Source organism: Rhipicephalus microplus, chromosome 3 (assembly GCF_043290135.1).
Source record: "Rhipicephalus microplus isolate Deutch F79 chromosome 3, USDA_Rmic, whole genome shotgun sequence".
Classification (NCBI taxonomy): domain Eukaryota; kingdom Metazoa; phylum Arthropoda; class Arachnida; order Ixodida; family Ixodidae; genus Rhipicephalus; species Rhipicephalus microplus.
The window spans coordinates 166,074,226-166,101,771 of NC_134702.1; the positions used below are offsets into that span (position 1 = coordinate 166,074,226).

Here is a 27,546-nt window from a genome sequence, read left to right on the forward strand (position 1 = left end):
TAGAACAAGCTAGTGAACTTGGTGTGTCGGACGTGGAAAGCCACGCGGCTCCGCTTCAGGCGTAGAATAAAGTGGCGAGAGAACGACACGACCACGTTGTCCGTCGTCCCGTCTTCCTCTCTCGCTACATTGGTGACCCGGAGAACACGCCCTTCGGCGAGCGGCCCGCTGCCATGTTCCCGAAACTCTGCCCGCCAGTGCCGCCGTTCTAATCGACCTACCCCAAGGTATGGTTCATGCAGCTCGATGACGTTCTTGCGTTGAATGGCGTCACGGACCAGCCGCTGATTCACGCCATTCTTCAAGACGCGCTTCCAGTAGAGTTGCGTCATCTGTCTGCCATTTCAACCTCCAGCTAGCAGCCTTACGATGACCTCTGCTCTGCGGTGCTTGCCAGCTATGGCCTCACGTATCGACCACTTCCAGGGACCCACGACTTTCATGTTTTCTCTGCGTCTCAGCGTGCTGGACCCTCCGGCCCGAAGCTCTCATCTGACCGCAACCTAACTTCCCCGACAAGGTCTCCCTCCACCTTTGGTCCGGCCACTAGCGCAGTGATTTTCACACCAGGTCACAGATCCGACGAGGTTCTTGAAGTCGTTCCTGCTGCCGACAACCTGTCCACCACGTAGTGCGTTTTTTCGAAGTCCTCGGCCGATGGTCTTTCTGGCACGCTTGATACCTGCACGTTTTCCACAAAAGCGACGGCACGCGACACTGTGGCCCCACCAGACTCCATGACGACCACCTTGCCACCCGCCTCGGAGTCTGGCACAGGTGACCTTTCGCTCGTTATTGACTTCCCGACCTCGAAGGTTCAACAACGCCTTCAACAACGTCCGATAAACGAGACTTAACCTCTCGTCTAGCCATAGCGACGCGTGTCCTGCGCCCGACTGCCCATCCGCCAAGGTTCTCGACATTTGGGCTGAATGCAACCAGTCAGCCACGGGGTTTTTTCGTCCTCGGCCGACGACACTGCAGGCATGCTTACCACTGGCTCGTCTCGGCCGACCTACATGGCTCACAACACGGCTGACACGTCAGGTTCTACGACGGCAACATCACCGAACGCCCCGGTGGCTACCACGACTAGGGGCGTTGTCACGCCTGCTACTCATCTCCCGGTTGCGGAACCTTCACCCTCCCCAATGTCTGAAGGCGACTGTCGACCAGCCTCAATGCAGTGCACGTCCTGCCAGCAATGACCACCATCGTCCTCGCAGCTTCCCGCAGCTGAAGTTAAAGCCACCAGCCATCAACCACGGCCACGCTTCCAAGACGCTGGGACTATGACTGACGCGCTCGAGGACGACGTGCCCGGTCCGCTTCAGACAGGACTCACCAGTCATACCACGCCTGCTGTGGAGCAATCTAGGGGGTGTTGGCTAGAGGCAGCCATCAGTTATGCAGACCTGCACGCCAACCCTCGTGCGCAGACTACCGGAGGTCATTACACGAGCAAAGGTGTCCCGTCCAATACTCCAGGCGAGCCCACGCTGACTGGGTTCCACCACCACCATTCCCCGGAGCCTTTGCCTCCGGACGGCAACAACCAGACGTGTGTCCACAAGGCCACCTCGTGTGTCACAACCGTGACGACGCTCATACCTCATACGCGTCTACCACCCATTACCCTACGTCGGCGACGACAACGTGCTTGGCGTCACACATTGCGGCAACTTTTGAGCCGCCCGGCTACGCAGCCACGAGTTGCAGTCACAGCCCTGAAGACGGCGCAAGCGCCTACTCGGCCTATCCGACGCAATGTCCCACCACTAGTCGTGTACCCGCCTACCCACCGTACACTTGGCGGCATTGTTAGGACACGTTCCTGCGTGCGTCGGCACGTCTATCTATACCGGCACGTCAGATGCCGCTCGACTTTGAGGTCTGTGTTGCGTCTACCCCAACGTCAAAACCCGCACTGCCGATCCTCTGCCGACGTTAGCAGCATGACCTCGCGACACATGGTGCACTCTCGGCCTGTCCGACTAGGTCATCTTGAGACCCGCTTGTCGGCAACCAAAGCGACTCGGCACTTCCTTCTTCGTTTCTTGCGCTTCTCCCAGAGTCGCCCACCAGAGACACACTGCTTACCGATGGCCTATAAACATCGACAACCTGGACTTCCCAAATGAACACTTTATTGATTGTCGTTCATGTATATAGCATTTGTCGCTCTCTTTCTTTTTTCATATGCCTTCAACTCGCGCAAAGCGCTGAGGGGGGAGCCCTGTAATGCCACCATCACCATCATCATTTCTCAATCACCGCGCCGTGCCTCTCGCGCAGCTGATGCTAGCTCGAGCTGCGCGAGGATTAGAACAAGCTAGCGAACTTAGTGTGTCGGACGTGGAAAGCCACGCTGCTCCGCTTCAGGCGTGGAATAAAGTGGCGAGAGAACGACACGACCACGTTGGCCGCCGTCCCGTCTTGCTCTCTTGCTACAAGTGCATCTGGCGAGGAGGAGGAAATGGCTGAACATTTGATGCAATTCTATATTGGGCTACACCTTATATCCCCAAAAAATGGCAAGGAATGTTTCAAAGCATTTGAGTTTAGGGACAGTGAAGGCAAAATAGACTTTAAACTAGTAAAAATAACCAGGAGGAGGCTAACTGATTGGTGGCTACGATCAAGGTGCGAGTTAAATCCAATCCTTAAACACTTGATGATACTACTGAACTTTATGACTAGATGACGTGAGCCACCGCCCATTTTAAAGGCCACAGTCAGATACATCCACCCATCCAGCAAGCCCCTTTCCGTCATGGTGTAGGAAAGCCCCGTGACATAGAAAAGTCTTCATCGTCATCATCATCATCATCAACACCACCACCAGCCATACTACGTCCACTGCTGGATGCAGTCCTCTCCCATGTTCCGCCAGTTAACTCGGTCCTTTGTTTCTGCTGCAAATTTACACCCGCAAACTTCTTAATTTCCTCTGCCCACCCAACCTTCTGTCTCACCCTAAACGGCTTGCCTTTTCTTGGGAATCCAGTTAGTTACCTTTGTATACCAGTGGTTATCCTGTCTATGCGCTACATGCCCGGCCAATGTCAATTTCCTCTTTTTGATTTCAACTATGATATCCTTAAACCCCGTTTGTTCTCTAGTCCACTCTTCCCTCTTCTGGTCTCGTAAGGTTACACCTATCATTTTTCTTTGCATTGCTCGCTGTGTCGTGCTCAATTTAAGCCAAACCTTAATTGTAAGCCTCCAGGTTTCTGCTCCGTGGCTAAGTACCGGAAAGATACAGCTGTTATATACTTTCCTCTTGAGTGATAGTGGCAATCTACCTGTCAAACTTTCAAAAATAGTGGCGCTCATGTATCGTCGACACAACGCACTCGCCGCTAGGTCAACCTCCTATCACCCCCTCTTTCGCGGCGCCGTTCTATGCGTTTAGCGTGGGTGATATCGCGCGATAACCCGGTTTTTTTTTAGATTTTGAAACTGTCGCGCATGTGCCGGATGTGCTTTGTTGAATTCGTCAGCAGCCCGCCATGATCCTCTGTTTGGCGAGCCATCAATCACCATGATGCAAACGTGATATTATTCGGTCCACCCACAACACGCACTCGCTTTTTGGTGTTTCCTCACCTAATGTATTCTTGCACCGTGTCTTTTACAAATACCACGGGAGATGCCCAAATCTAAATGATGGTACTGTTATGTTATTCGAAAGCGTTTTGGCTACTTCTTTTTTAATTATTTTTCGCTCGGTGGCTGACACGCGGTACAACCGAGGGTGACTGGGAGTCACTAGTGTTTATTTGGTGAGTGACAATCATAGTTTGGCCCAAGAGAAGATTATGGATGTCGAAAAAGTCATTGTATCAGATAAAAACATGGCAGACAGCCAGGTTTGGCCTCGTGAGGTGAAAACTCCGATCCAATTATATTTTGAAAAATAGCTTCATCTGAGCTCATTGGCCCCAAGACTGCGTTTTGATTAGCAGCAGATACAGCGTCAATGCTGACATCATCATCTTTTATGGCAGTGAGTTAGGCTAGAGACATCTGGTAGGTCAACACTTGAGGGGTGAAGTCAAAATTAAAGAGCGGGAGGAAAGGAGCGCGCAGTTTTCCGCTATGCAAGTGATTTTATGGGGCACAGTAACACTGCTAGTCTGCCGAATGTCAGTAATTGGCGTAACAATGTAGTAACGATCAGAAACGGGAGGGGCCGTTGATGAAGACACGTACGCGACGGATCGAGGTAGGAGGTGAACGAAAGTGGTTTGGCTCAAGTGGCTGGTGCGCTTTTAAGAGTTGTCGGCGAGATTGGTAAGATCAAAGCTGAGTCTACCACAGAAACAGGTCATCAAGGCCGAATGTGCCAAAATGAAATCAAGGGTAAGTATGAGGTCATGAGGGCAACAAGCTAGACCGGCAAAAACGACCACTGTGTTTCGGCCGCCAATGCTGACACGAGCAGTGATTATTCCAATTACTAGTACAGTAACGCCATCAGAAACATGGGTTGCCTGTGTCGTAGACAGTGTCATAATCTTTTTTAAATGGTGACGTAGAGAACAATCATAATAGACAGGTGTGCACTTGTGTCAACGAGGGTGGTCACATCAACATGGTCTATACTTGTACTTCGAGCAGGCTGTGGTGCATGGGAAGCTTCATCAGGAGATTTCCGGCCGTGGTTGGTGTTGCAGCTATATTCTCGTCAATTTTCGCGAATTTGTTCACCTATATTGTACTAATTTGAAATGTTCTATCACTGTTTCACTTCCGACCAATAAACACTACAGGGGTTCCGCCCACCCCAGTGAGTGTGCAATAATATTCTCGGTCTGCCATGCCACTGACTTTTTCACTGAATAGAATTGCAAGCTTTGTATAAATCGTGCACTGACATAACCTCATCGGCAAAATTAGAGGCAATGCAAATACATGATGCCCAAAATAAGAGGTCGGTTAGGTTAATGGCATGGAATTTTGTATCAAACATTTATTATCGAAGCTGTTTACGTGTCGAAATGTCTAATGTACAATGCTTCAGTGCGTAACAGGCAATTATTAATATTTTGTTCTTAAAAACTAAACTGCAGGCGTATTCGAAACTGGCACACAGCGAGGTGTAGGGCAGAATTGCTTATCTACTGCGAACCAAACATCTACGCGCCATTCATTCACACTCGTCCACGCTATCCTGCTTTTGAAGCGCGCTGAGCTCGACTTCTTAAAAGCTACCTTTTGTGGAGCATGTTCAAATATGTGCGCTGCCTGCAGTTATTTTTTGCGATAAACGCGGGCCAGAGACTGAGCGCAGGGACGCTCGCCAAGCAGGCTGAAAGTGCCTCGGCACAAAATGGTGGACATCAGCGCACTTTCCTCTGATGCAAGCGTTAGTGGTGTCACAAATTAAAAGTAAAATAGTCATTAAAGCTTGGATCGCCTTTTTTGTTCCCTAGAAGCGGATGACCAACGAAAACTTTCTGCGCATGACAGTTATAGATAAATCTGTGATATTTAACGTCCCAAAATCACGATATGAATATGAGAGACGCTGTAGTGAAGAATTCCGGTAATTTCGACCTCCTGCGGTTCTTTAACGTGCTATCAAGTTTGAGCACACGTGCCTAATGCATTTCCGTCCTCATCGGAAATGCAGCAGCCGCAGCCGGGATTCGATCCTGCTACCTACAGAGCAGCAGCCTAGTACCTTAGCCATAAAACCACCTCGGTGGGGTCACATGACAGTCCTGACAATAATTTGGAACCATATCACACAAAATATTGCTCAACCAAAATTACCTGCCCAGCAAGTGCTTTTATTATTTGATCGGGTGGTCCCGAATATTTACAATTTTAGCGGCCTGTCTCTATCTGCCACGTAGTGATTCCTGTGTGGCTTGCCTGATGCGCTTGGTGTATTTTTCTAGGTCTTAGTCTTTTTGCACGCGTAGTGTCTCCCACTTTCTGGGGGACATTCGTGCGTTTTGGGTCTTCATTAGGGGTGGTTTAACACGCGCATTCGAAACAGGCCGGCCGCATACAGTTTTACCACTACACAAATAGTAGCTAGCTCTACTTATTATAGTATTATGGTTTGTTTCTGTCACAATTATTCTGTGCCCTTGTGGCGGTGCGGTCGTTCTTTTGGAACACTATAAGAAAAACCACGAAAACTGCCCAAAGCACTATAACTATAGCCTATGTCTTTTTCAACTAGTAATCACTTACGCAAAAAAAAAACTCGTTCAGTAATACTCCTTTGCGGTGTTTATGAAAGCGTTCATATTACTAAGCCGAAGGTATTTTTCATGGAAATGTAGTGCATTGCACTTTACTTCTCTGGATTAACCTTTTCACACCATGTAGTCATTATTTTGTTTTTCGTAAATAATTGAGTCTACATTCATACTATCTGAAACAATGAGTGTACCCCTCCATTGCCGCCTGAGCGAATACGTGTCTCTAGTAGAAGCAGTCACATTAGGGTTGATTCCGATGAAACAGTGTGTCGGACCCCCCTTTCATAAGAATCGGCATAACAAAAAAGTGACTCATGTGTTCGTAGAAGTGTTGGTGATTCTATAATTATATATCGCATCTTGTTGGTGACAACAATGATAATGATTTACCCTTTGAGGTCGCTGATATTCTTAACATATACCTGGAAGCAGTGTATCAATAATCACACGCAAATATAACAAAAAACAAGCGCATAAAACATCCACACATATCCACGAAGTGATAAATGACGTGTGGGTGAAGCTATGGGTATCGCATGGTTAGCTAACTATACGTTGTCCGGGTATGGCCTCAGATAATGTAAACTGAATGACATCAAGTGACAAAAACGTTAGTGGCAACGCTATACTCTTCCTTAGAAGCTGCCTTCAGCTCTGTGGAGGCTTCAGGGCCCCTGAGCCAATGACAAGGGTGATAAGGCTCCCGACATATATTCTTCCGCGTCGCAATTTCTGCTGGGCATCTCTCTGGCGGTTGCACGTTCAGATTTGGAAAGCGGAGAGCAGTGCACCAAAAAAAACATGGTTGACCCCTCTATTATAGGAATCTGTTTTACATGAAAGCATAACTTCTCCCTACAGAAGTAGCTAATAGTTTTCTGTGCTATGAAGAGGGCTTGCACAATGTACCTTCTTTGTGCTTGCATCCACGTTGACGTATGGTGGTATAACATCAACATGCCGGAGATGCACTTCCTTGATTATTGAATAAAAAATGTGTTTGTTGCTGTAGTAGTCATATATATATATATCATGTGTATATATCATGTGTATGTGTGTATATATATCATATATATACGTGTATGAAACTGTCGCCCCGACACAGCTGAATTGACACCCAAATGAAGAAGACGACTACGTGGTTGTTGTGGGTTGAACTCTCGAGCTTCTCCCGTTGGCCTGCTTGACTGTGCGCTCTCTAAGCCGTTAGCAAGACCAGCTTTCGGTGAATAAATCTTCCCCATTACATCTTTTGGTGGAAGGTGCGGGGTCTTCACACAACCTGGCTCTGGAACTGTGCAGTGGACGCCAGCTTTGTCCAGCCGCGATGCCTCAAACCGGCACTCAGGCCTCGCCATCCGCGCCGGCTTCATCACCTATGATTCCCCCCATCTTCTCGACCCTGGCACGTTTTCCGGGACGGACAGCACGGACGTCGAAGAATGGCTCGCATTATTCGAGCGCGTCAGCAAGCACTGCAGGTGGGACGAAACGCTTATGCTGGCAAATATTCTATTCTACCTACGGGGTACGGCACGCGCCTGGTATGAGACGCATGAAGGAGAACTATCCAGCTGGGACAAATGCAAGCAAAAGCTTCGCGATTTGTTCGGTCGGTCAGTTGCTCGTCAGATGGCAGCCAGGCAGGAACTCGCGTCGCGTGTTCAATCATCGACGGAGTCGTACGTCACGTACATTCAAGACGTACTGGCACTGTGTCGGAAGACTGACAAAAACATGTCCGAGGCGGACAAGATCAGCCACGTGTTGAAAGGCATTGCTGATGACGCTTTCAACATACTAATGTGCAAGAAGTGCGCCACTGTCGACTCCATCATATCTGAATGCCGGCGATTTGAACAAGCTAAAAGTAGGCGAATAACCAACCACATCACGAGACTACCAAACACTGCTGCGACTTCACCTTGCGAGGATTCTGCAGCACCCCGTTCACTTGCGGCTCCTGCCAATATCGCAAGGATTGTTCGCCAGGAGCTGGAAGCCATGGCATCCGCTTTCTATCAGCCCCCTGCGCAAGACAACTGGACAACAGTCTCGCTTATTCAAGCCGTCGTACGTCAGGAGTTTGCTAACCTGGGCTTCCAGGTTCCCCAGCCCGCCAGACTTATGCCGCAGCCCATGAGCACTCCCGTCCACAACGCTGACCACCACCCTGCTCCACTTGTCGCTGCGGCAGCTGCGACTCCTCGGTTTCCACCACGCTACCGAAATCCATCTGAGTGGCGCACGCACGATGATCGACCCATCTGCTTTACTTGATCTCGAGTTGGGCACATCTCCCGCCATTGCCGCAAAAGGTGGTATTTCCGGCGAAGCTTTCCTAATGTCGACCGTCGTCAGGACCGTGGACCCTATTCGCAGCGCAGTTTTTCAGATGACCATACTCAGGACCCTTCAGCTCGCCGTTTGTCTCTACGCTCCGAACCGTCCTACGCTGACGTCGTCACCCAAAAAAACTGGTCTAGCCGCTCGCCGTCACCTCAGGGTCGGCCGTCATGCTCCCCTAAACACCGCCGTTCTCCGTCACCGGCTTATTCTGGCCATTCCCCGGGAAACTGACGAGCGCAGCTTCTGGAGTTGGCGCTGCGTTGACGACTTGGAACGAAAACCCTCAACCGGCTACAAATTCAAGACGCAATTTACTTCGGGTGTTCGTTGATGACCACGCCGTTACTGCTCTAATTGACACTGGTGCCCAAGTATCTGTTATGAGTTCTACACTTCGATCTCGCCTGAAAAAGGTTCTCACACCGGCTATATTCTCTACTGTTCGAGTCGCCAACAGAAGTCAAACATAGGTGCTTGTTATATGCACTGCCCGCGTTACTGTTGCTGGCCTCCACACTTCCGTTCTCTTCGCAGTCCTCGATGCTTTCCCACACGACGTCATCCTTGGAATTGACTTCTTAACCGCCCACTCCGCCCTCATCGATTGTTCTACCGGTATCTTACGGCTCGAATTGCCTTTGTGCACCGATTTCACTCCTCCAAGTCGCACTCGGCTACGATCCGTGGAGTCTCTACGGCTACCATCCAGGCTGCTATGCACATTCCTCTGTCTCCCTTCCCGTCCGTTCCTGATGGAGACTATCTGGTGGCTCCCCTCATTGATTTGACCCTTACGCACCACATCGCACTACCACATACTATAGTGGTTGTTGCTAACAACATGGTGCTACTTCCAGTTCTGAACTTTTCTACGTCGACCCAAGTTCTTCCCCAAGGCATCACTTTAGCCGATCTTTCCACCCTTGATGAATGTTCGATTTGTTCTTTTACCCCTGACACTAAGACCATGGCGAAACCTGTCATCACGTCGCAATATATGGCGTTCCTCGACAAAATCATATCCAGCGACCTCTTACCTTCCCAAGTTGCAGCGCTCCGGGGTGTTCTATTTTATTACCTGGATATCTTTGACGTCGAAGACCGTCCCCTGGGCCGCACAATTGCCGTAACCCACCGCATCAACACCGGCGACGCCAGTCCACTCCACAAACGCCCTTATCGCGTGTCACATGCTGAGCGCCAAGTTATACAGACAGAGGTAGAGAAAATGCTGAGTAAAGACGTCATTGAGCCTTCATCGAGTCCTAGCCCTACTGAAACGTTCCGTATGAAATCTTACGGAAAATATATGGACTCCGTAACATTTCCTTATGCTACATAAGGAAAAATATGAAGTTTTATGGAAATATACGGAAGTTGTATGGCATTTACGGAAAGCTTCTTATGGAGTATAAGGAAGGATAAGGAAATTTTATGGCGTATACGGAAAGCTTTTTATGGAGTATACGGAAAGATAAGGAAAATGTATGGCATATATGGAATGCTTTTTATGGAGTATATGGAAGGATAAGGAAAGATAAGGAAACTTATGGAGCATACGGAGAGTTCATGATGGAAGAGATGCAAGGATAAGGAAAGTGTATGGAGTGTACAGAAGCTTTCATAAAGAAAATGCAGAATGTAAGGTCTTGCGGAAATATACAGATTTTGTAAGGTGCTTACGAAAATGTGCAATAGTGTATGAAAGGCATGTGGATTGTTGCAAAAATGTGGAAACTCTACAGTTGTTGTCACATTTTCAGCAGGAAATCCGAGCTCTATAAAGTTATAAATGAATGCACAGTGACATATATAGTACAAAAGAATAACGCAGGCTAGTCTGTGTTGTCAGTCACCGCTGTTCGCCCTTTTCCAGAATGAATACAACTTCTGCAGATGACCAGGTGCTAAAGTCTGTCACACGGAAAATGTGTCATTCACAAGGAATGACAATAACTGCCATTTTACTTGCATGCTGTCACACGAAAACAAATCAAGCAAAAATGCTTAACTTCAAGGGCTCGTTTTTTGGTAGAAACAATAATAATGAGAACTAAATTCATGTGAATGAACTTGTCAATATTAATGAAATTGTTCTCATTAACATTGGCAAAGAGAAATGTCATTTTAAAATATTGACCATGAGCTTAGCTCCCCTGAGCACCGACAAAAGAAATGAAAATCTATGAAAACTAATTGCATGTAGCCTAAAAATAATTTTTATTGATGGTATGTGCTCCTACAATATTAATACAGCTATACACAACTTGCCACAGCTTCACGACAGAAACGAGGTAGGGGCAGAGGGAGTGGTCAGAGAAATAATTAAGTATGAGAGCACAACTGATATGTACAAACACATAATGGTGCTTGTCATTGATGCACGGATGGTCGTGTATTGAGCTGGGTCGTTTTGAGATTTTCAAAAGCATTGTTTCAGACCACCATGCAGATTACGCTTCAATTGTAGTGCTACATAAGACACAACTTATGGGCCAGCTTTAATGAATAAGAAGATTATAGGTTAAACAAATGCTTTAAAATATATCATATCATGGCTGCATGGACGCATACAAGCTATGTAGAGCGCAATAAAGTGAGGACGCATGAGCTTCTCTTGATGCTTCAGTTCTACATAGATGCTTCAACTGTGCTGCAAAGAAATTTAACCAATGTCTGTGTGTGCAACATTGTCCATTTTAAACTATCTATAGGTATATATAAAATTCCTACTGCGAGTTAAGCTACGTAGCACTCCATAACTCTTCCTTTTATTAAGGGCAATTTTTCAAACAATCAACATTATTCATTTTCTGTCTCATGACTTCGTGCCCGCCATTCTTGGTTTGGCTTGATCACAATTGTGCAGCCCTTATTTTGGAGGAATAAAAAAACATCCACCAAAATATATTTTGGAACTGCTTCTCGGTGATATTGCCTTCCCTCAACTGCCACAGCTTGAGATGAGTCATATAGCAAGTCTCGCGCGTACCTAGGGCCTACCCTTGAAGAAACTGGTCCGGCTGTGAAATGCTCAGTTTTTTCTCAAATAAATTTTTTGGTTTGAGTTTTCTCACTTCTCGAGGCCCTTCACAATCAAGCAGACCAAATGTTCCCCTTAGTCCTTAATTTTGTTATATTATGAAATAATTAAAAAAATTATTAATAAAAATAAAAATACGAATCACTGTTGCGCAGGAAACACAGTCCCACATACGTATTTGAACGCAATATTGCTTTTATTTTGTTTTAGATCCTAAGGCATTAGAAAAGATAGCAGTACAATAAAAACGTTAAAAAAAACAAAAAAATTGGATCCTGGCGGGACTCGAACCTGCGCCACTCAGTTGTGCTCGCGTACGTGAAGTAAGTACGTTAGCTTGCTAAGCTATTCGCGCTTTTTTTTTCTTTATTACCTGTTTTTCTTTACAGGTGTTCACACAGAAACATGAATGATAAAATACACTTGGACCAATATTTGATCCGAAGTGCTCACATTAAAATTTTTTCAGGTTGCACAATTCCTCTAACATTGTTAGCCAGCTGGGAGGTTTTTCTTCTTGTTTATACACCTCAGTGATATACCGCATATTTGCAGTGAAGTTCTCCCGGACAGGGCGTATGTTCTGGTCAAGATGTCTGTAAGCCATAGTGGTCTGCCAGATGCTGTAAAGGCTAATTAACATAACCATGTCGTATGGTATGCCGTCGTCCTCATCCACACAGAGAAAAGGAATGCCATGGCTTGTAATGGGGAGATCTTTTTTCAATGTTCTTTGAAGGATGTCCCAATGAAAGACAGCGTCCCAGCAATGAATTAACACATGATCTATTGTCTCAGGTGTTTTACAAAGTAAACAATTGGTTGTCCATGGTACATCGATTCCCTTGTCCGCTAGCCACTGCTTTACGGGGAGAGTCCCGGAATGCAATTTAAAAAAGAAAGTTTTTGCCCCTGCTTTTACTTTCATCTTTTTGACCCTTTTCAAAACATCCTGTCCGGGTCCTCCATTGAACATAGATCTGTACAAAGGTGTTGGGAACAAGACATCACGGAGATCCCTGTACAGATTTTTTCGCTTAACAGTGGCAAGATATTCCAGCGAAAGGGCACTTTCAAAAACTCAAAAGACTGTATAACTTCTCTAAACAAACCAGACACATATCGGCACATATCACTGTTTGTAGACACAACAAAATCTGGGATGCGTGATGACAGCCTTACTTCTATCACTGTTTGCAGAAATTTGTTTCTTTGATCGCGAAGGAAAATAAACCGAGAGACAACTTGTCTAATAAATAAATGACATAAACCGAGTCCGCCATTACTAACGGACTGGAATAAATTAGACCGGCTTGTACGTTCCCACGGCGATTTCCACACAAACACAGCAAAAATCCTGTGAACCTTCTGTACATTGACGCGTGACATACAGATAACTTGCATGACAAACCAGATTTTTGATATCAAAAACATGTTGCACACAGTTGCACGTGCGAATATAGACAGATCCCGACCACCCCAGGCATTTATTTTTTGCCTGAGCGTTTCTGCTTCACCTTTCCAGTAATTCGCGTTGTCGCGATAGCTGTCCAAGGGTACACCGAGGTACTTTAGGGGTTTGCTTTCCCATTTTACGTTAAGGTATACCTCAGGCCTTACATCCCAATTGCCATACCAAAAGGCAGTTGTTTTATGCCAGTTAATTACACTGCTAAGCTATTCGCGCTGAGGAGTGGCGTGAGTTTAAGTTATGTATATAAATTTGCTTTTTACACGCTATGTTTTGGCATATTTATGTACGATATGCGATCGTATCTATTGTTGTGTGCATATGTTTTGGGATTGTATATACGTCACATGCTTTTCGCATGTCTTTCAACTATAGATTGCTGCCTCGCCGCGGATGAAAACAAGTATTTTTACACCCACACACAAGCTTGAGCAGTTGAAGGTTGTTTCCCGGGGCTCTCTTGCGATTGAGTCGGCCACCACAGGGAATTAGAGTGATACGCCATTAATCCCTGCATCTAGCTGTATTCCACTTAGTAGCTCTATCGCTTGATGACAAATCGAGCGCGGGGCGCGACGCTGTTGCGCACGACCCTCCTCACGTAGTGGCGACATCAGCTGATTGCGCCGGCCGGCTTGCTTCGATTTGCTTCAGAGCAAAGAAATGTCATACCTTGAAAGATTGCGTACTGCACTATGTAAAAATGTTACTGATTTATAGCCATCCTATGATTCATTGAGAATTGATAACTCTGATATCACTACTGTAGAGCTTTGCGTCGGCGACACGCACCGAACATGAAACCGCACTACGTCTGTCGTAGAAGCAGTAGGAGGCTGTCGCCTGCTAGAACAAGACCTGGAAACGAAGACCTGGAAAATATTCATAAGTTGTAACTTGTTTTTTGAATAACCGCTTATTACTTTTAAAGTTATTTTGCCAGATAACATACATTTTTTTTCAGTTTATAGCAGCGACAGATGTTTCTTTTTATTTTCCTCACACAGATATCCAAGTTAAATCCATTCACAGCTAAAGCCACATGTTGTTTGTCTTCTTTGTTTTCGTGGGCATGCCGTGGCGGTGCGTCTCTCATGTATTCGCGTTGCAACACACGAGAGCCCGAAATGTTAAATTTACGCAAGGAAGCGCCGTTCCTCGTTCGTGTGATGTGCTAAGATTGCGCCCTATTCCCGCGGTTGTTCGAGTGCGGATCAAGTGCGAGTCGTCCAAGGAATCAGCGGGTTGGGCGGGCGCTCGAAGGACTCCGAGGTGACGGCTGACGCCTGTGGTCGCTTCCCTCAGGACAGTGTGAAAGAAACTAAAGGTAAGAGGGACACTTTTTTATGTAGACCAAGTATGCCACTCAGTGCAAGTGTGTGTTGCTGCACTCGAACGAGGCGTCGTGAAACGGCAACTTTACGTGCCTTTGCGAGTGCGGTTGCCAATTCGCTTTGACAATGCTAACGCCAGTAGAGCCATGGCGCATCGGCGCGGCCTTACTGGAGCTAATTCGAGACAACTGCGGCAACATGCATGTGTATGGTGATCGATTTTTTTCATATGTGCAATGTAGTGAGGAAGACGCACATGGCGCTTGCTACGTTGTTGATTAAACGAAGCCTGCAGTGCCATTTGATGCAAAGCAGCATTTTGTTTACGTTCGCGGGCGATACAGTTTGTAACTTGGCTCGATTCACCTAGCCAACCGCCTAAGTGGGTGGATTAGCATACGTTCACGGTAGAGCGTTATTATGCCCCTAAACAGTGGCATGTGCTTGTTAAAAGATATAATGCGTGTGCCTAGTGTAGAGAGAGAGAGAGGTGTTCGTGCAATCTGCATGTGTACGTGCAAGACGCCTTTGCTTGTAATAATAATGTACCGGCCAGCACCTACATTGTACGCCTGACTTTGAAGAAAACTTGCATGCACAATGTGAGATTTTGTAATCTGCCAGAGTTGCTTTTTATAAAATAATACACTGCCAGCATGTTCAAAATATGTTTCGCTGCTGTGTGCAGGGGTGCGGTTATCACGCTGTTGTGTAGTTGCTGATGCAAGCACTTATAGTTTTGATGCGTTAATATTTCTCATCTAACTCATCAGGTGTTTGGCTGTTTCAGCACAAACAAGGCAAAGAGAGAAGGAAGACGGGTAATGACAGGACCAGTGCCGACTTTTGTTTGCAGGAGAATACCCATGTTGGTGTATTTATTGTGACAGCCTTTCTGTGTTGCTTTTTTGCCCAATTTATGCAACAACACAGTTGTCAACAATATGAGAGAGAACACTGAAATTAGCTTTTAAAGATCATGGTGACTAAATGCCTAGTGATTCACAGCACAAAGTAACAACAAAAGACATCAGTATGATCAATGTGGACGAGTACAGTCTTGCATCTAAAAAATATATTGTGCAAAATGTTGCCTAAGTAAGAAACCTATCTATCTTTTCAAATAGTGTGACGTCACTTCAAGCACCGTGCCAGCCATTCCCTCCCTCTGTGCAAGGGCTGGTTGGCAAGGAAGTTGTTTGTGACGTTCCTGATAGACCACTGAGATGTATGCGATTCTAAACCTGTAGCCTAATATATACGTAATCTTTTGTGCAGTTACATGGCTGCATCTGACACCTACAACTTATTTGCAAATTTACATTGCTTCCTTAGGACCTAACACACAAACTTGTTGTTTGCATTGTCACTTCATGAATATCGAGCGGTAAAGGTACTGAGTATATGTGAAACAAGAATCTCTGCTTATAACATGAAGACATATGAGGCCTTCGATAAAAGGAGTTATACCTTTATTGGGCTTGCGTACTCGTCGGGGCGATTCATACATGCAGCTTCAGCAAATGGTATCTTCTAGCCCGGTGACCATGCAGTTTTTTTCTGCACACAGCGCAAACACCGAGATGTACCCACTCGCATATGGTCGCGTCAAGTGCATATTTACCTTGACTAAAATGTCGAATCAAGTTTTTTCATCGACCGGTCCCTGTCATTACTGCTAACGTCTTCGCAAACAAGACACATTGTTGTTGACACTGCACACACCGCACACAATATTCTTAGTTGAACCGATATTCTCAATATCTTTCAAGGCACACTACATGCCGCAATCAACAGTGCACATTTTTGAAGACTATGCCGCTGTTCCTCGCACAGGCCACTTCAAGATAAACAGACAGCGTGGCAAATATTTTACCACACAGTTTACCACACAGCTAGATGTTTGCTGACACATACTACAGCTAATGTCGACATTGTAACGTGAAATGTAAGCTTTCGAAAATTAAAACTTGCCCCAAACTCCGCACGACTGTACCGGGCTGAGCCACCAGCGGCAGTGTTTTTCCAGCCACACCTTTTACATGTGCCAGTGACATCATGCTGTGACGTACCTCGGTAGGGGCCTATCGCTGCATACTTTATGTGAATGAGGGTCCTGTTAGTGAAAGCAGGCATTGTTGATTTCGTAACTTGTTCATTCCCAACTGGACCTTCATTTGCACGAGTTGTCTGACTGATATTCAGGCGAACTTTCGTGCAATAAATTATACAGTTGGCAGTCTGTGCTTGCCCCATACTGGTTTACTGGTGTTTCTTGTTGTTACTTTGCACTGCTCATTACTGCTCACCTATACAAACTAGCCTATCTTGCCGCTGTTTTGGCCAAGATGCAGCTGGCAAGTGCGATAGTGTTCATAACTCGAAATTCTCTAGCAAAAATTATCGTTTCATATTCAGTTAGTTGCATTCATATCAGTACAATGTAAGAAATCATTGATTAAACATGAATCCGTGTTCCTTCACATAATGCTCACAACTTTTATATCAAATTTAATGGTGTTTATAAAAAACATGGGTCTTAGCTAAACTTCATGCTCTTTTCTCGAACAGCTGACAAAACGCTATTGCATGCTTACTTGCCATGAATTGGACTGTGTTTGAAATACATTGCAATTCTTCACCGGACTGCCAGTACACTTCACATTAGGGGAACATTTATTAACCATGGATTGATTAATTAAGAACGGAAAGAAAGAAGCGGCAGGCCGGGATACTTGATATTGGCATCTGTTTTGCTACCCAGCGCATTATCATTCAAACTTCCTATAGAGTGGTTATGCGTCTTGCATGCGTGTCTGTAAACCAAGAACTTTGGGTAGAACTATATTTGTCTTACAAATGGTTGCAGGACTGTGGAGGCGGTAGGGCTGCTTAAGAATGGTGGAATCCCTGGACATGTGTTCAACCTTGCTGCATCAGCTCCTTGGTGTTTTCACGGCATCTTTACAGGTGTGTTGGGTGAGTAAAGCAAGCAGGTTTCAACACAAGCAAAAGTATAATATGGCAGCACCACTTGTGCGTGCCTTACATCCCAAGTATATCAAATATTTATCTTGCACCTTGTGGCCTGTAATTTTTAAAAAAACACTTCTTTTTGCTTTATATTTGAGTCTTGATGCTTCGACAGCAATGTATTTGTGTTTGACAGCAAGTGTTCTTGAAGAAATAACTGATCTCAATAATGACAAAACATCCTTCATACTTGGTCCTTAGCATAAGCTAGCACATATCTGTAGCAGATTCAATTATTCATTTTTTGCTGGGATGATAATGGGCAAGTAGCAAAGGGAAGTTCAGATTGGAGTGGTAGGCTCTGCCATATTGCTTTGCAACCAGAGTTACTTGTGGCCACATATACAATGAAGCCACATGATGTGCATTCTAAATGAGATTACCATATCACATTTAACTGCATCTTAATATGTGCCAAACAAATGCAGATATCATTAGCTTGCCACAATGAAGGTATCCTAAACCAACACAAGGTTGAAATTTAGTCATGGTGTTGCAGCTGTGTATGACTCTACAATGGATGCATAGCCGTGATAATTTGTCTATATGTTGTCGCAAAAGTAATGTTACACACATTGTACATTACAAAAGAAGTCCTCGCTTATTTCGCTTTTTTTCGCTATGCTTCTTTCTTGTCTCTTCTTGCCATGTGCTCCTCCTCACTGTACAAGGAGCAAGAGCAGTGGCAACACAAACACGTATTTAAAAATGTTGTAAGGTGAGCACTGAGAATCTGAACACTTCCAAAAGGTTCAAAGAGGTAAAGGTATTGTTTCTAGCTACTTTTTGGGCACCCATAGCTAGTTGTGCTGCTGCAGTTAAAAATAAGTTAAATGTTAAAAAATTAATTGGAGGTGGTTTGGCACCCATAATTGCAGTAACATACAGAACTAGGTTTCAATGCGTAAGCAAAATCTGTTCACTCTAAATCAATCCTAATGATATCTGAAATTCAGGAAATATTCACAGAAAAGCTCAGGAAAAGGCTAAGTGGTTGCCCCTTGAACGTGAAGGAGATACCCTTCTTCTAAAAGGTCAATAGACAGTCTAGTAGTCTCGATATTACATGAACTATAAAATATTCTGGTGTGGTGCTTTTCATGCATGTTATAATGAGAGGGGTTTTTAATAGAACTGTTGTCACTTTGCCCTGCGTTGCTGAAATTGTTCACATAGTTATAATACATGAATCACTTTATGCCTTTTGATTTTATGCAAATGGTTTGCTTACCCAGTCGGTTTAACTTGATTTGGATAAAATCATAAATGCTCTAAATTTTTTTTATTATACAGCAGCTTTATTTTTAAAATACGCGACCATTGATGTGAATGCAGTTGGTGGTGTGCTTGATTAATCCTTCACTATCACCACTCTAACTACACCTGCTACAGTGCATAGTGTGACAAAAGTAATGGTACTTAACATTACTGGCAGCATACACTTATATGTCTCAAAATGTGTTAAAAAGCCTGGTAAAATTGTGTGTACCTTTTTTTTCGCTCCAACTAAGTATTCTGGTCTACTCAAAGTAGCTTCCACTCTTTTAAGGTTCTCAAACTATTAGGTGTTCAAAAAAAGTACCAATGCCATATACTTTCTTTGTCAGCCTACTCACCACTCTAATAATGAGAACTACCCAACAACATTACCCAGTAAAATATAGGGATGTTATAAAAAGTAATGTCATTTCAATTGTCAAAAAACGTTGCCAAGTTACGTTTTTCTTCACTTTTCTTTTCACAATTTTGTTAAAGTTACTTTTGATAACATCCTCTATAGTTTGTTTGGCATCCTTTTCTGCTAGTTCTCATTATAATGTGTTCAACAAAGACAACAAACCCTTCAATTTATAGTTCTTTCCTTTACTCATGAATCTGAAACAGTGAATCTCAGTAATCTTAGCGGTGTGTGACTTGTTTTTTTTTATCACTTGTGCATGAGTTCAAGTACATGCATTTAGGTGGGAGGGCGAACTATTGCCTCCTCCTGTGACTAGCAGATTTTCTGAGAACTGACAGATGCATAATGCTGCCAAAGAAGTATAGGGATATTGGAAGTAATCGTAACGTAATTGCAATCGTAATGTAATTGCAGTAGGCAAAAAAAAGGTGTCCCACACTCGCCATAATGGTAACAGGCAGCGCTGACTGAATCTTCCATGTATAAATGCACATATATACCGTACAAAATGGAAGAGGGATAGCCGCCATGGTAGCTCAGTTGATAGAGCATCGGACATGTTATTCAAAGTTCGCAGGCTCGGTCCCTGTACAGCGCAGGTTATCTTTTTTTTCTTCTACTTTTCTTTCTTCACAATTACAACACTTCTATTTTTCTTGAAGATTTTCTGGTGTAAAAAAGGTACCTTATAATCTGAAGAGGCAAACAGAATGTGCCAGTGTACGAGTTAGCTCTTGTAGTGGTTACAGGTAAGATATGTTTTGAAGAATAAATCATTCTGCCACTTGCCTAAGGAATGGATACAGGACATGGCGCTGGATGCACTTTGTTATTTTTGAATCAAGCTATCTTGTATTCCATTTTTATAAATTACATGGGATACACATGACGGTATCACACACTTTAACGCCACAAAGATTATGCAGCGAACAATGTTATAAATGCGAAATTGCATAAGGATAAGGTGAAAACTGCACCTTCAACGAAAATGTACAGGGAGCGCAGGGAGCAGGCGTCATTCCTTCTGCCCGTGCTTTTCAAGTGTGAGCTGTTTTCACCTCGTTCTGACCAACTAACTAGATTGAGATGTGTTGTTATAGTGCAAGAGGATGCTCCACGGGAAACTAGGTTTGTCTCAAACTCTGCGTGTGTCTTTCAACCTATATGGTGCCCGGTTCAAGAGTTCATGCAGACCAGATCGTGTAAAACAGGACCGTGTAAAATGGACTGTGTAAATAAAATAAAATGGACCATATAAATAAACAGGATCGTGTAAAATGTCGTTTTCGTGTGCAACTGTAGTTGTGGTTGTGCTGAATGACCTTTCTTTATATACACTACATAACAAACTTGCTCCTTTAGAGTCGAGTGCATCTTCGGATCGATTGTAAATGTTTGCATATGCGTGGCCTTAAGTTTTATAAGAAATTCATCAGTGTGCCATGAGGAAATGTGTGTTCAGCGAAAATTTGTATATCATTATATACAACTCCTAAAGCCTCGTCTACAACTTTGTGCAGGTTGACCATGAGCAGAAAACGAGGAGCGGCAGCAGCCCCCAGAAAAGAGCAAGCACCCTCCAAGCTCCCGAAGCTCTCTTCGACAGGAACAGCAAGGTCACTGTGTGGCATTGAATACTATTGCAAGGAGTGCCTTATCAGTACACTGTGCTGCTCTTTCATCGCAGAAGACGAAGTTGACCACTCCAGAGGAACTTCACGCTGTGTATTGTGAGTGCTTCAGTGGTTTTGTTTTTGTCCAGCCAGCAGTTAAGAAATCATGTGTCAGATTCAGCCAGGATGGCTAGAGGGAGTCGGGCAGGCATGTTTGGACATTTGTCTAGCCAAGTAGTGCCAATTTTCACACTGGTCCTGTTGGAGTTACTGCCACAATCACAGAAGCTACGTCACCTCTCTAAATGCACAGATGTGTCGGGGAAGATTAGCTGCATTAGGTTTTTCTATAACTGATAGCTGCCAACATTCTTCATTATAACGGAGTTTTGTTCCTCACTTATGGGTGTAAAGCCCTCTACAGAAAAAATGCAACACGTCTACTTCCAAAAGACTCCAAGGCCCTACTTGTAGGTTTTTTCGGCTTGTATCATAAGCACCTCGTTTGGGGTACATGAATATAAACATGTACAGCGAAAAATTTGGGTGGCTGGTCGTTTTGTCGTTATCTTGTTCCTCGCAGTATTCTTAAGCATGTTGTGCATTACGTTGTCAATCTGGTTCATGTGCATAGAAGACATTACGAAGTTTCAGGCTACAGTATAAAAAGCCTGCAAGCAAGCTATCAATAATTTTTTAACAGAGTTGCTTAATCTGATACATGATACATCACTAAACTTTCGTGCGTATTCATCAATGTAAGCTCGTCTTAGTGTTATCCAAAATGAAGATGTGAGTCGACAGATGGAAACATCTAGTGGGGTAATCAGGGTGAACAGTAGAAGTGCTTCAGACAGGCTGGCCGATGTTGCGATAGGAGGACCTATTTTTTAGAAGTCACCTTGTCATCCTTGGCGTGTTAGTTTAAATGGGGTCCGTAATGACATCATCTTTTGGTGTAGGCGTGTGTGCCTGTTGGAAATGTTTGTCTGAAAAAAAAAACCTATAACGCAGAAGAGTGCAGCCCTTGCTTCTTTTCAAGTTAGGTTGCGCTGATACAAAGTGTTCTCCTGTCGGAGGTTGGGGGTAAGGGAAGCAAAAAAAAGATAAATGATAGAAAAGAAGAAAAAAGAAGAAAGAAAATGGGAATGCAAAGTTAAAGTAGTGCTACACTGCTCCTACTTTGCATCCCCCCTTTTCTTCTTTTTTTTCCTTGTTTTCTTTTTTCACCTTTTTTGTTACATTTGCATTGTCCCATCTAGTGCATGAATCAATGACACATGGCTTTGCTATAGCAAAGATGCCTATGTGGTGTTGGATTGAACAGTGCATTGTACTTCATTCAGTTAATTACAGACTGATCAGTCTTGCAATAAGTGCTTCCTGTCTATCACCACACATGTTCAAATGAAAAGTTTGTGCTTGGCTCTTAGTATGCTGGTATATAGCTTGTGTCTTATACTACTCAAAATGAATGTTATTTTGCTGCTGTTTATGGTAATGAATTTATCCAACATGAAAATATCTTGCCTTGTGAACTTTGTCGGACCTGCCTTTCTTTTTCTTTCCTATGCAGGCATTGTATGTGAGGGAGGCAGTAACAGAGAGGTGATAGCTTGAGCTTCGGAAGAATAAATGCTGGCAGTGAGGCAATTACGCATCAAACATCCCAGCCATTTTGCCAACCGTCCTAAATGTGTTTTGAAAAAAACATATTGTGCTCGTTTACTGTATTTTTCTGAAAACAGCAAAATGCTAAAGTATATCGCAGAGAACAAAATATTAGGCCACGAAGGTGCCTTTTGGATTTTCCCAGGATGTCGTCTGGGTGTTGTTTGTAAAAAGAAAAAAGTGTTTCAAAAATACTTCCTCTTCTACACCAAATTCGGTCTAGGTATTAAGTAAAGGTGATTGTGTGTAGTGCATGAAGCTCAGTAATATTAGTGCAATTTTTTCGCCACATCAAAAGCAAGGAAGCAGTTCTCTTCATATGGCAAGTTATATGATTACACTTTGTCTTAAAGTAGAAATGAATTTTTGAAGTTTTCTTATGATGGCTGTTTTCTGCATTTGATATACGACAGCTTCCGTTCCGAAGTTCCCCATGGCCCTCATTAGGAGACTTCAAAAATCATTTTCTTCATTTAAACAAAAATTGTAATGATAACACTTGCCATGTAACAAGAACTGTTTATTTGCTTTCAACTTCCACATAAAAGTAATTTTCAATTAGACAAACACACAGCTCAAATTGCATCTCAATGTGGACAAAAACAATTATATAGTGATATTTGTAATCCGGACCTAACATTATTTTTTTTTCGTGAAATATAACTTCTGTGCAGTGAGTATTTGTGGCTCAAATAATCATACAAAATGCAGTATTGCCATACAAGAAATGCAAACGATAAACAGTTTGGCTGAATTCTTCAAAGCCTATGTAGCGAAAAATTGCACTAATGTTACTCGGCTTCAAATACTTTAAGAAGCACCTTTACTTAATATGTAGATCAAATTTGATATGGCAAGAAAAAGCGGTACTTTGAAATTTTTCTCACAAATAACACCCGCACGACATTCTGCGAAATTCTGAAGGTACCCACGTGACCACTACTTTTTTCTCTTCAAAACATTTCTGCAAATAACTATTTTCAGAAGAGTAAATTACCATCATTTTTTAAACTATACATCTGTGATGTTCGCCAGGCAGTATGGTTTGTATGTTTGGTGTAGAATAGCACAGTGCGAAAAACAACAAATGGCTGAGCATCCTTTGACGCTCGGGCCATTTCGAAAGCATTTGTTTGTTAGCAGCAGTTCAGTTAAGCCCTTGTCTTTATGCTTAGGTTCAGAAACGAAACACAAGAAACCAAAGTAGTCCTAAGAGTCATGTAGTCTCGCTGTTCCAAGGCTTGTGGAGCCTAATTTAGTGCAAGCTTCACCATTTTTTAAAAATTCAGATTCAACCAACAAGTTTTTGAGGCACAGTGCATTTTCAGCTAACTTGTTTCACACCAGTTACTTAGGTAAAAAGCGGAAAGTAGAGGTAAAAATACCATTTTAAAGGCATTGTAGGTAATAACAAAAAGGACTGCTTTCTTTTTTTGTGTGGTGCTTTGCCTGAACGCTGTGCTTTTTGTGGTATAGTTCATTGTCTAGTGAACATAGCCCTTAGAAACTAACATTAGCCATGTTGAGGTCGATTTCTTGGTTATAGTCATAGTAGCCATATTAAAAATTATGACTTCAAACTTGATTGTTCTTTTAAAGATTTTTTCCTTGCATAATGATATTTGAGAGTCTTAGTCAATTTTGTTATAAGAAAACGTGATGTCATAATAGGGTCACTTTTTGTAGAGTCGTTCAGTTCTACCTTACGTTTTACATTCACAATAGAGCAGTTATTTTCAATATCGGCATTTAAAATGGAATGAGCATGCTGTATGTAGTAAGGTGTAAGCACTTACAGATAGCACATGCACCCAACTTTTCTGTTGGCAGTTTATTTCTGTTATTCTTGATTTATATGTGGGGTTTCACGTCCGAAAACCACTATATGGTTATGAGAGACGCCGTAGTGGAGGGCACTGGAAACTTCGACCACTTGGGGTTCTTTAACGTACACCCAAATCTGAGCACACGTACCTACAGCATTTTTGCCTCCATTGCAAATGGAGCCGGGGTTTGTTACCGCGACATGCGGGTCAGCAGCCGAATTTCTGTTACTCTTGCTCCCCTATATGTGTGCAGTTCGGTTATAGTTACCTGGCTTGCACAGATTTTTAATGGCACCTTCCTGGTCCTGCTTGCTTTCATGGTGATTTTAACCTCCATAGGTTGCATAGGTTTAACTCTCAAAATTGTTCAAGATGCCAGTTTTGTGCACAAACTGTATAGTATAAAGGCAGCAGATGTACATGCACACACTAATAAATGTACATTGAGAGCTTTCACTTGCAGTTCCTAAAGTTTTACTGTGCAGGAAGCATTTAAATTATAATTTGATAAGGACATATTAATCGATTATCTCTACCATTGAAAATCGTGACAACGTAGTTATTTTCACTGTGATAAGCATGCTGTTTTTTTTGATGTGGCAGAACTAATTTATACACTCATTCCTTCTATTATTCACATATGCATAACATGAAGGATTGTGTGCCTTACATTTTCAGTTTCATTCTGTGTGTTATATTTCTTGTGCATGTGAACTATTGTGCTAACATGTGTCTCTGACATTATTTGTGGCAATTATTTTCATTTCCAGGTGCCTATGAAGGACACATGAGTTCTATGGCAGTGACCTTCGAAATTTACAGTGGTGATAGAGCCTCAAGCAGCATTTCGCCGATCTCCACAAGGCATTCATGAGATAAACACAGCGCTACACTTTCACAGTGCTATGATTATTATTTATGTTTAAACATTTCGTTCTAAAATTGCTGTTACATTGTGTTTTGTGCCACCATCCTATGGCTTAGGTGGAGCTTGTGAAATTACGGTGTAGTCACCTCATTTGTGTACGATCAACACTGCAATGTCACTATTCACAGCTGGAGCATACAGACAAATAAAAAAATATATTAATTGTAGCAGGGCTGATGTGTATATTAATGCTTCTCTATTGATAATAATAACTTTATAAGTTCTTTATGTCTTGCATAGAACACTGCATTAGTGTGTTGCAATGTAACCACCATTTATGATCGCTAGCATGTTAATTTAGTAGTTTTGTAATGTATTTTATTTAAAAGGTAATTTTGCTTCTGCATCACGACAATTAGAAAGATGCCGATGATTCAATCCCTCATCATGCACATTTAAGAAATATTGTGATTTGTACACAGTATTGCATGTAATCAAGATGTGGACGTCTATTCAATTTACACATTATATTGCTTTGCACTAGATTCAGACGTAGCATGCACACATTTCAGTAACTTCCGCATGATACGTCATTCCATAAGATGCGGAGTCCGCATCATATGTCTTATGCGGAGTCCGCATCATACGTCTTCCATATTCCAATAATTCCGTACTTGAGGTCTCCGCATTTTACGGAACGTTTCAGTAGGGAGGGCATCCGCTGTGGTCTTAAGTAAAAAGAAGGACAACACCTGGCGCTTTTGCGTCGACTATCGCCATCTGAATCGGATCACCAAGAAGGACGTTTATCCTTTACCCCGAATTGATGATGCACTCGACTGCCTCCACGGCGCCAACTATTTCTCGTCCCTCGACCTTCGATGCGGATACTGGCAAATTTCGGTCAACGACCGTGACCGCGAGAAGGCAGCATTCATCACACCTGACGGCCTTCACCAATTCAAGGTCATGCCTTTTGGGTTGTGCAATGCCCCGGCTACTTTTGAGCGTATGATGGACTCTCTTCTTCGCGGTTTCAATTGGTCGACCTGCTTTTGCTATCTGGATGATGTAATCATTTTCTCGCCCTCCTTCGAAAGCCACCTGTCTCGTCTCACGGCAATTTTTTACGTTTTCGTTCCGCTGGTCTTCAACTGAATTCATCGAAATGCTCATTTGGACGCCGGCCGATTAAACTACTCGGCCACCTTGTTCACGCCACTGGTGTTCAACCGGACCCTGACAAAGTCCGTGCAGTCCGAGAATTCCTGGTTCCGCGTTTTACACAAGAAGTTCGCAGTTTTATTGGGCTCTGCTCATACTTCCGCCGCTTTGTCTTCAACTTCGCGGATATTGCTAGGCCCGTCACGGATCTCCTCAAAAAAAATGTGGCCTTTTTTTGGGGAAGGGACCAAGAGCATTCCTTCGCGTCGCTAATTACCGCCCTCACATCACCACCTGTATTGGCTCATTTTGATCCAGCGGCTCGAACAGAGCTTCGCACCGATGCAAGCGGCCATGGAATTGGTGCTGTAATCGCTCAGATACAGAATTTCACCAACCGTGTGATAGCCTACGCTGGCCGCCTTTTGTCGCAAGCGGAACAAAATTATTCCATCACTGAGCGGGAATGCTTAGCCCTCGTTTGGGCTATTGCGAAATTCCGTCCGTACTTATACGGACGTCCGTTCGCAGTCATCACGGACCATCATGCGCTTTGCTGGCTGACGACGCTTAAGGACCCTACAGGAAGGCTCAGCCGATGGGCACTTCGATTACAGGAGTACAGGTTCTCGGTTGTTTACAAATCTGGAAAGCTGCACACCGATGCTGACCGCTTATCCCGGCACCCCGTTGATCCACCTGGCTTAACTGATTTCGAATCCGATGCCTGCGTTTAAGCCATCACCGACTTTCTGAACGTCGCCGACGAACAGCGCCGAGATCCATCGCTGCTCACCATCATTGACCACCTTCAATCGCGTTATGCTGACCCTTCTCTTAGCAGATACCTACTTCAAGACAACGTTTTGTACCGCCGCCACTTACACCACGACGACGCGGAACTTTTACTCGTCATACCGCATCACCTGCGAAAGGATGTTCTGCGACAATTCCACGACGCTCCAACTTCTGGACATCTAGACGTCTCCAGAACTTACGACCACATTCGACGACGAGTATTCTGGAAGGGCCTCTACCGCTCTGTTCGCCGTTACGTCGCATCATGCTAGCTCTGCCAGCGCCGAAAGAAGCCTACGGCTTCCCCTGCCGGTCTTCTTCAACCTATTGAAGTTCCAGCCGAGCCATTTTATCGAGTGGGGTTGGACTTGCTAGGTCCCTTTCCTACTTCTACAACTGGAAATAAATGGCTTGCAGTGGCCACAGACTATGGCACTCGGTATGCAATCACTCGAGCGCTACCAACCAGCTGCG

General features: G+C 44.0%; 1 long non-coding RNA gene across 1 annotated transcript; it reads left to right on the plus strand.

The window, feature by feature from the left end:
• Positions 1 to 20,677: 20,677 nt before the first annotated feature.
• LOC142803423 (uncharacterized) lies at positions 20,678 to 25,337 on the plus strand. The gene is made up of 2 exons (XR_012894108.1): positions 20,678 to 20,862; positions 25,013 to 25,337. It is a non-coding gene; the product is annotated as an uncharacterized LOC142803423 (long non-coding RNA).
• The last annotated feature ends 2,209 nt before the right edge of the window (positions 25,338 to 27,546 follow it).